This window comes from Eschrichtius robustus, chromosome 2 (assembly GCF_028021215.1).
Source record: "Eschrichtius robustus isolate mEscRob2 chromosome 2, mEscRob2.pri, whole genome shotgun sequence".
NCBI lineage: Eukaryota > Metazoa > Chordata > Mammalia > Artiodactyla > Eschrichtiidae > Eschrichtius > Eschrichtius robustus.
Genome location: NC_090825.1, coordinates 95,644,895 through 95,655,671, shown reverse-complemented (window position 1 = coordinate 95,655,671; position 10,777 = coordinate 95,644,895).

The window sequence follows — 10,777 nt, the reverse complement described above, 5'->3', positions numbered from 1 at the left end:
CTATGCCCATCCCTCCCTTCTATAAGCAGCCATTCTGATATGTTTAATGTATACCTTCTTATTTGTGTCCTGCCAAGTATGTACTGCTGTTCTGCACGTATGTACTTGTTATTTTTTTAAATGGCCTTGTGTTATATATTGAATTTTCTTCCACACCGCTCTCTCAGCACTATGTTTTTAGATACAACTACAATGCCACCCACACACACAGCCAGTCCATTATTCCCAATTCTTGTATATTAATGATGGAACCTTTTTCTAGTGATTAGGTATAAAGGGTCAAACAACAAAATTCATGGTTTCTGTTTCCACAGTTGGGAGAATAGACATTAAGCAAATAACTGCACACAGTATGGTAAAGTGTTCATCATTCATTTTTTCAATATATTTATCAAATGCCTTCCATGTGCTAAATATGATGTTAAGCACTGGGGATGAAACAGAGAATGAGAGAGAAGACATACCTGCCCTCATGAGGCTTACATTCCAGAGGATTAGCTAAGACTTGCAGATGGCGGTAAGGATTTAAGGTCAATGGCAAATGATCAAATGGTTTTCTGCGATAGAATGATATGATGACATTTGTATCTTTATTCGAGATGCAGTAGGAATAATGGATTAGACGGGACCAAGATGGGATTCAGGGAAACCTGTTAGGAGGCTGGTGAAACAGTTAAGAAATGACAGTGGCTTCAATGGGGGCGGTGGCAGTGGAACAGGAAAGAAGAAAGAGAGGGACGTGACATATGTTGGAACCAGAAGACGAGATTTGCAGATGGATTAACTGTGAGAGATGAGGAAGAATCAAGGAGTATCCCTGGGTTTCTAGTCTGAAAAGTGAGATGAGGAAGTCTGAGTGTGGGTCAAGTTTGAGGAGAAAAGCAAAGCCCTGTCTGGGTCATAATGTTTGCACGGCATCTAAATGGAGGTGTCAAGCAGCAGTTGGGTGTGTGAATCTGATTCCCAGAGAACAGCTGTAGACTGAAGATGCATACTCGGGAGTCATCACATATGGATGGTCTTTCAAATCATAGGAATGAAGACAGAGGCAAAAAAAAAAAGAAGGGGGTTGGCACTGTAGAGCCCAAATGAATCCCATCATTTAAAGACTGGATGGAGGAGGAAAAGGTCAGCAGGAAGTGATAATGGAGCGCTCAGGAAGGATCTACTGTGTTAGAGACACTTAGATGCCTGTATGCTTCCCTAACTAATGCCTTGAGCCAAAGCTGTTTTGTGGGGAGATGCGGAAGGACGCCTATAGAGAATGCTGTATAAAGAGGAAGTGGCAGTTAGGAAGCAGACGTGGTGCATGCAGACAAATCTTTAGAGAACATAGGAATGAAGGGGACAAAAGAAGGCGGGGTGATATCTGGAAGGGAAATTTGGATTAAGAAAAGGAGTTATTTAGATGGGTGAGACTTGAGCATGATTAGCACGTGGTACACACGTACACAGGGATAATGGACAGTGGAAAGCTGCAGACAGGCAGCAGATGGGGTCCACGCCTGCGGGCAGAACCGGGCTCCCGGGGAGAGGGGGGCAGCTCCCCTTGGATGCCATCCATTCCACACCTTTCCCTGGATGCTACTGCACTGACCAAATGCGGTAAGAGAAGGAGCCCGTTTGAGAGCTCTGCCTGAATGGGTTTCACAATGAGCGTAAGGAAAGGGGCCTTATTCCTTGAAAAGTAATTTGTTCAAAGGTCACTGTCAAAGAAACTAGGCCTCAGAACAAGAAGACATCTATAGAATTTGGCAGAGAATCTGATTTTACATTGTCACGGGGCAAATTTGGGTAGCAAGAAGGCTGTCTGGTGGAAGAAAATGACTCTCTTCTGTCTGGGAAGAGATAACAGGCTTTGACAGAAACCCAGAGAAATCGTGCAGCCTTTCCTTGTGTTTGTCGAAAAGCTGAAAGCGCCCTCCTTCTTCCAGCTTGAAGAGGTATATAGAGCAGAAGACAGATTCTCCAAGGGAAGTAAAATTCAGGAACATCAGGATAAGTAAGGGGAATGATAAACCCAGTGGGTGGTGGTCAGAAGACACATTTGCTGGGCACAGGCCAAGGTGAAGTTCCCTCTGAGAACTTATCTACGAGTCTAAGAGGACCTGTGAAGAACTTTCTACTTAGGCCTTCAAAAAGACCATGCACAAGTTTAATAACAGCATTCAGTAACAGCTAAAGGATAGATGCAAATATGTCTAAATATATTTATTTCTTTAAATCATAGGCTAAAGAGTACAGCTTTTCCTAGTCATAGTATTCATAGTGTTCCGGCACCTTCTGAGTTGACTTCTTATACATAGTAATAAATTTATCAAATCACATCCTACCATTTATTTTTCTGATGTTTATGCCATGGAGACGTGTAAGTAGTTGGATCCCAAAGCCACAGCCAAGAGGCCAACATTGACCACGGGCAGCTATGTGGTAGGCAGAGTAGCCCAGAGGAAATAAGCCATCCTGTAGAGCTAGACTCTCAAACCCAAGCTCGTAAAATAGCATCACAGGTAGTAAACAGAGGGGCAGTATACTATGTTGCAAAGAATGCTTACTTGGGAACCAGGATTTTAGTGCTGGCCGGCCACTAACACAGTGGAATAACATAGTGGCACTGACTAGTGGCCTGCCACTTGCCCATGCTGACCTCAGGCAAGTTACTAAGCTCCCTGTCATTTCATCTGTAAAGTACCTCTAGGTACTCAGGAATTTTTAAGGTTTATCCTAGTTTTAAAATACCTTGATCTCATATATTCATCAGGATTAGTTAGGTTTCACGGGGCAGAAGCAGACCTCAAACTGACTTAAGTAAAAGGGGAGATTTATCGGCTCCTATAACTGCAAAGCTATTGGCAGCCTACACAGCCCCTTCTGAGAAATGGAAAAAGGGACTCCTGAGTGAGTATGTGGCTTGGCACCCAATGGGAGCCTTTGTGTGAAAAAAACAAAGAGAACAAAAAAACATGTCCCTTCCTCTAGGTAGATGCCGGCTGGCTCCCAGATCCACAAAATGGATTCAGCCCCTTTTCCCCCTTTGGCTGAGAACCCTTTGCAATTCACAAACTCTATACAATGGCCCTGAATCCAAGGGGGATCTGGCGTCAAGCCCAGCTGATCTGGGGACTCCGACACTGTCACCAGGACTTATTCTCACTTCCTCCTGGCTCTGCTCGCCTTTTATTGAATCCATTCCTCTGTGCGCACGCACGTGTGTGAGAGAGAAGGTGTGCGTGTGCACGTTGTGTCACATGCTGATCTCCTGGATCTGAGGGTAGGTGGGGGTCCCATTCACACCACGTGGATTGAGAGAGCAGGGGAACCCAGGGTGCTGTTCCTAGAGGAAAGGGAAGGGATGGATGCTGAGCTGGGAAAAATAATCCTTTTCCTTTTATGCATCTCTGGAGTTTTCAATCAGCTTACCAAGTAGTCTTAGAAGAGCTGAGGAACCACTCAACTTATTACATCAGCAGAAACCTTGAAATGATACCAGCCAATGCCGACCATACCGAGGTGAACGTGGTATATTTGTACGTCGCTGGGGCCATCATTAATCGACACAAGGTTTGGAAGGCTATTGAGCAATTTTGATCAATAAGAATAAAAACTGCTTGTATCATCTGGCCCTTAGTGATACCTTTGAGAACTTATCCAAGAGAACTAACTCAAATTTAAAAATTCATGTGTGTGAAAATGTTTACTCAACATTATCTATAAGTTGGAAATGGCCTAGATGTCAACCACAGGGGAACAGATAAGTAAACTCCAACATAACAACTGAATGAAATATTGAGTAGCCATTAAGATGACAATTATGAAGAGTATATAACAAGTCTGCTAAGTGAAATAAGGTATGTAAAAAATGATATAACCCTTTAGTGACAACAGAAAAATATGTAAGCATATATAGATGAAGCCTAGAAACACCTACAAATGGAAATCATGTTTGTGTTTACAGTGGAGGGTAATGGAAAACTATTTTGTCTTTAAGTTTCTTGCAATGTTGATATAGTATTGTTTTATAATAAATAAAATTTAGTGAGAAAATTCTGTGATTTAAGAATAGTTATCTCGACTTCCTCATAGGGGGTTTGTGAGGATTAAATGAGATACTACACATAAAATGTTTGCAGACTGCCTGCCACATACTGGGGATGAAATAAATGTTGGCCATCAATAGTAAGGTAATACATTTAAGACACTATGTGCATATTATGCAGTGTTAGAAGATGACAGAAAGTGACTTTCTCACTTGAGATTTCTCCTCCCTTAATTCTAAGAGAAAGCAATTTCCCCTTACTGTAAATCCCCCTCCCAATTCACACTGCCTTACTTTATTGATCTAACCTCAAGTACTTTCTATGGTGTTTCCTCACAGGTTTGTGGTGAGGAATCCTGACCTAAGGGAGGTCTTCTTGGAAAATTTTGCTGGGAGGCTCAGAACATAAGTGTCTGTCTGGATTAATACAGCTCAGAGGAAGGTGAGAAGAAGGGGAGAAGGGCAGTTACAGGGGAAGAGGGAAAAAAACTGACTTTAAAAAGTCAATGTTTTAACTACTGTATATAAAATAGAAAAACAACAAGGTCTTACTGTATAGCGCAGGGAACTATATTCAATATCTTATAATAAACTGTAATGGAAAAGAATCTGAAAAAGAATATATATATATAGCTGAATCACTTTGCTATACACCTGAATCTAACACATGGTAAGTCAACTATACTTCAATTTTAAAAAGTCAAAGTTTTAATCACATAAGTAAATGTAAATCACATATGTAAATACATCCTCATTCTAAAATATCAGAACATTAGAACATTACAGCTAACATGCCAGCTAAGGCTAAAACAACTGTCTTAGTCAGCTTGAGCTGCCATGACAGAATACCAGACTGGGTGGCCTAAAAAAGCCATTTATTTTCTCACAGTTCTGGAGGCTGGAAGTCCAAGATCAAGGTTCCTACAGGGTTTATAGGGTTTGGTTTCTGGTGAGAGCTCTTTTTCTGGCTTGCAGAGGGCCACCTTCTCAGTGTATTCTCACATAGTGGAGAGAGAGAGAGAGAGAGAGAGAGAGAGAGAGAGAGAGAGGGAGAGAGAGAGGAGGCAGGGTGGGGAAGAGCTAGCTCTCTGGTGTCTCTTCTTATAAGGACACTAATCCCATAAAAGCAGGGCCCTACCTTTATGACCTCATTTAACCTTAATTACTTCCTTACTCCAAATATAGTCACCCTAGGGGTTAGGGGTTCAGCATATAAATTCTGAGGGACACAGACATTCAATCCATAACAATGTCGCCCCTTCCTTCCCCCACCTAAATGCTTCTTCCCTAATTATGCCCTCTATTATCAGTTCTCAGGTACAGGGATGTTCTAGACTTTTTTCTTAAAAACAGTCAAAAAAAAAAAAAACTATAGATTTTATGAGGTTGTTTTAATTCTGTCTAGTTTTTAAAATCTTCCTGTGCGCAGACTTCTTCAATTTTTTAAAAATAAAATATGTCTTGGGGAATTCTCAGAGTGGTATACAAGATTCTACTATATTATTTTTAGCTGCTGCATGATATTCTAAAATATGATTACCAGATCCTATTAGCTATTTTAAATAACTACCACCATATTGATAAACATTTAAGTCATTTCTAGTATTTTTTCCCAACTACAGACTATCCTGCAATGAAAATCTTTATACCTGCCTCTCTATGACAAAGGTGAATGACTATTTCTCCAGGGTAGATACCCAGAAGCTGAATTGCAAGATCATGGAATATGCAGATTATCAATTTTAATAGATACCATCAAACTGTCCTCCAAGGTGGCTATCCCAATTTACATTCTCACTAGTAATTTATGAGGCTGCTTGAACATCCTTGGCAATATGTGAAATTATCAAACTTTAATATCCTTGCTAATCTGATGAGTACAAAAGTCATCTTATTGTTTAAATTTGTACTTCCCTGATTAATGTGAAGTCCAGCATCCTTTGGGATATTTATTGGCCAACTGCATTCCCTCCTAAGTTCTGCTTCTTTATGTGTTTTGCCCATTTTTTCCTATCAAATTGTTTAGCACTGTCTTACTCAATTTGTCTGGCTCCTTTATATGTACTATATCCTTTGTCTGTTAGTTAGGTTGCATATATTGTCTCCTTTAGAGGTTTTGCTCTTAGGGTCAAAGAAGGCCTTTTCTGTCCCAAGATTACAATCATGTTCTCTTATATGTTCAACCAACTCTCTTATATTTTGTTTTTGTTTTTCTTTTAGATCTTTAATCCATCTGGAATTTATTTTCGAAAGCGGTGTGAGGTAGGAACTAACTTTACTATTTTCTGTAATGGATAGCCAGTTGCCCCAGTGTAGAGAACTGACTCTTTTTTTTAGAAGCTCAAGCTCTAAAAAGAGAAAACACTTTTTTGTGTCTCACTGTTTCTAGACCCAGCTCAAGAGGAAAATGCACTGGTGTATAAAGTGCATGTTGGCATCCCCAACATGCCCCAGAAGAACAGGACCATACCCTTGGAAGCATGGAACCCAGGGTGTATCCATTCTTCATGCAACAGACATATACAGTAAGTGATACTTCAGTAAGGTTAAACATTAAACTTGAATTGAGAGAGGACTTCAATACTGATGTCTCTCAAAAGCACAACACCTTTTCTATAAATGAAATTATCAACCCCTGCTTTATCTCTTTTACAATTAAGATTTTCCTCTAATTTTGTTTTGACTGAACAAGCACACATTTAAATTTAAACAATTCTCTGAAATTGTGTTATGGGGAGATTCACCAGAACATTACACACATTAGAACCAGACTCTATTTTGTCAAGTTACCAGCAGCATTAAACACCACCCACCTCAAGGATGTTTTGGACTTTTACTTGCTTCTCGAAAGGGCTGAAACAAGGGATCAGCTGCATGTAACTCCCGTGCTTCTCTGGCCCGACTGCACAGGGCAGGTTGTGGCTGCACGCTGAAGGCCTGGCTCTGGATTCTGCCTCAGCCACGTCACAACAAGAAGACACTGGCCACGTTTTCTTCATGTCTGTTGGCCTCATTTGCCTCATCTGTTGAATGGGGATAATAATAACACTTAGATATTAGAATCATTGGAAAGACTAAATGCGCTGATACCCACAAAGCTCGTCAAGAAGTCTCCAGCGTGACCGGTGTTCCACGGCAGGGGAAGATTTCAGACCTGCAGGTGCTGCTTTCATAATGTCCCACTTTTCTCCTTTTTAAACTCTGCATGTTTTCAGATTCACTTCTCCTTTCCATTATTAGGACTTTCTTGTTTATTTTCAAAAATAGAGTCTTTGTCCTGAATGCACTGTCGAGGAAAGCTGGGAAATGTCTTTGCCGCCAGCCTAATGAGAAGAGCACCCTGATCCCCACACCCAGCCTGACCCCAGGGGATGTGCGTCCCAGCCCTGGACCCTTTTGTAGTCGCCCCAGGCCAGCTCCAGGTCCGCAGCACTCCCGCTCCCCCATGAAGCTTCAACGGCATCTTGTCATGTTTACTGTCTGAGGTCCTTTTCGTGAGTGGCACTTTGCTAGGAGATTTCAGATATCTAATCCCAGATTAAAAAAACTAAGGCTCAGGATTGCCAGGGTCACCTAGGTTTCCTGGGTCCCACCCCTGTGCCCTTTTAGCTCTTTTACAGGCTTCCTCCCCATGTACCAAACAGTATCTCACCAGAGGCCCTCATTTTATACAACCCAGGCCTCAGTTCTCATTCAGGGGCTCCCCCGTCAACCCCACCCTGGGGGATGATCAGTTTGGGAAACACCTTGTATGTTTGGGGCTCTGCCCTGAAACTGATGAAGTCCTCGTCACCCAAGAACGGCCGTAAAGCACCCAGGGTCCTTTGTTATGCCGTATTAGCGGAGAACCAGAGGTGGGAAGATTAGTCACTGAAGAGGCTGAGGATATGGGAGGCATTGTTCATTCCGCAGAAGTCCCGGAATGGGACAAGAAAAGGGACAAGTACAATAAAGGGAGGTTTGGAAGGGAGGAGTGGGAGACCTAGTTGAGGGAGAACTTCAGAGCCGTATGGACAGTAAGACACTGGAAAGAACTGCTGGGAGGAAGGGCCAATGTTTGGATGATAACCAAGAATACTAGGGATGTCCAGCATGGTAGACACAGTTCCCCAAATCTAGAAGGCAGTCGCTCTGATGTTGATAGAGGCTAGAATGCTCCATTACACTAAAAAAGAGAAGAAGTGCTAAACCATGCTCATAAGCACTGTGCAAATATTTAATTTGTAAAATAACATTACAGTGGGGAGGAGATCAAGATGGCAGAGCTCACTTCCCCCACAAACACATCAAAAATACATCTACCACAGACATAAAAAAACAAGCCTAGAGTTACCTAAGGGGGAAGGGGGGGGAGGGATAAATTTTTAATTTGGGATTAACAGATACACACTACTGTATATAAAATAGGTAAACAACAAGGAATTACTGTATAGCACAGGGAACTATATTCAACATCTTATGATAACCTATAATGGAAAAGAATCTTTTAAAGAATAGACATATATATGTATAACTGAATCAGTTTGCTGTACACCTGAAACATTGTAAATAAACTATACTTCAATAAAAAAATAAAAATAAAAGAAATACATCTACATGTGGAGAAATTCTCACCGAAAACAAACTGGAGACTAGAATAAAGACTCTTCTACAACCAAGGCTGTAAAGAAAAATCCACACAGAGTCAAGTAGGAAGGGAAGAGAAGCAATCACAGGAACCGTGCTCCTAGAAGTGGAAAAAGAAGGGGGGTGGATTACACAGGCTCAGAGATCCTCCCTGAGGAGTGAGGGGTTCAAACCACATAGTGGGCAAGCCAGCCCTGGGGTCTGACACTGGGAAGACGAGTCCCCTTAGCTGGTTTGAAAACCAGTGGAGCACACAGGAGGGCTGTAAGAAACTGAAACTCTGCTCCTGAAGAGTGCTCATATGCTTGCTTACTCCCAGGAACAAGGCTGAGGAAGACGACTGACACTTCCCTGGGGCTCTAGCTGGTCTCCTGCAACCATTCTAGCACATGCCCTTGCCCCTCTAGCTCCAGTAAAGCTCCCCACTAGGGTGAAGGCTGCCATTGCCAGGGAGAGTGCCAACTTTGGGGAGACAGAGTTGGTTCAGATCTAGCACTGCATCTGAACAAGCGAGGACAGCCATTACTGGTGCTCATGAAGGCAATGGATTGGGAGATGTCTGGAACTCTGACTGGCATGCCAAGACCATCCCAGCTTGCTCCCTGGATCACGTCTGGCACCCGCTCTGGCTCTTCATGCTTCAGCACTGCTCCCCTCTGGGGCAAAAGTGCCATTGCCAGGAGATTGGAGAACACACACTTAGCAGGAGCAGAACCAGCTCAGACCTGACCCTCAGGACTTCTGCTCCAGCATCTTGGGCTCTTTCCCTGCCCCAAATAGGGCAGTGACAGCCACTGAGCATAGAAGACCTGACTCATACCTGGCTCTGGCCCTACCCCTCCATCTCCAGCCTCACCTCCTACCAAGGTGACAGCTGCCAGCACATCGTGGAGAAAGACATGACCTGTGCTCACCTCAGACCCAGCTATCCTACCAAAGCCACTGTGCACACATAGACTGCATAGGGATGTTCCCACACAAGGACATCCTTTCAAGACAGGGGCAGGTAACTGGTTCACCTGATTTCATAGAGAAAGTTAAACATAATAAGAAAACAGAGAATTTGTTTCAAACAAAAGAATAAGAAAAAACCCTAAAAACAATTAATGAAACAGATAAATATTTTACCAGATAAAGAGTTCAAAGCATTAGTGATGAGAATGCTAACTGAACTTGGGAAAAGAATAGATAAACACAGTGAAAATTGTAAAAAAGAACTAGGAAATTGGGCTTTGCTGGTGGCGCAGTGGTTGAGAAACTGCCTGCCAACACAGGGAACACGGGTTCGTGTTCCTGGTCTGGGAAGACCCCACATGCCGCGGAGCAACTAGGCCCGTGAGCCACAACTACTGAGCCCGTGCATCTGGAGCTTGTGCTCTGCAACAAGAGAGGCCGCAACAGTGAGAGGCCCATACACCGCAATGAAGAGTGGCCCCCGCTCGCCGCAACTAGAGAAAGCCCTCGCACAAAAACGAAGACCCAACACAGCCAAAAATAAATAAATAAATAATTAACTAATTTAAAAAAAAAAAGAAAGAACTAGGAAATATAAAAAAGAACCAGTCTGAGCTGAAGAATACAATAACTGAAATGAAAAACACACTACAAGGAATGAAAAGCAGACTAGGGGATACAGAAGAACACATAAGTGATCTGAAAGATAGAATAATGGAAATCACCCAATCAAAACAGCAAAAAGAAAACAAATTTATAAAAACAGGGATACTTTAAGGGACCTCTATGTCAACATCATACTAAAATTCACATAATAGGGGTCCTAGAAGGAGAAGAAAGAGAGAAAGGGGTTGAAAATATATTTTATTAAATTATGGGTGAAAACTTCCCAAACCTGAAAAAGGAAATAGAAATCCAGGTACAGGAAGTACGGAGGGTCCCAAACAAGATGAACCCAAAGAGACCCACACCAAGACATATCATAATTAAAATGGCAAAAGTTAAAGAGAGAATTCTAAAGGCAGAAAGAGAAAAACAGAGTCACATACAAGGGAACCACCATAAGGCTATCAGCTGATTGTTCTGAAGAAACTCTGCAAGCCAGAAGGGAGTAGCATGATATATTTAAAGTTTGAAAGGGAAAAACCTACAGTTTACGAT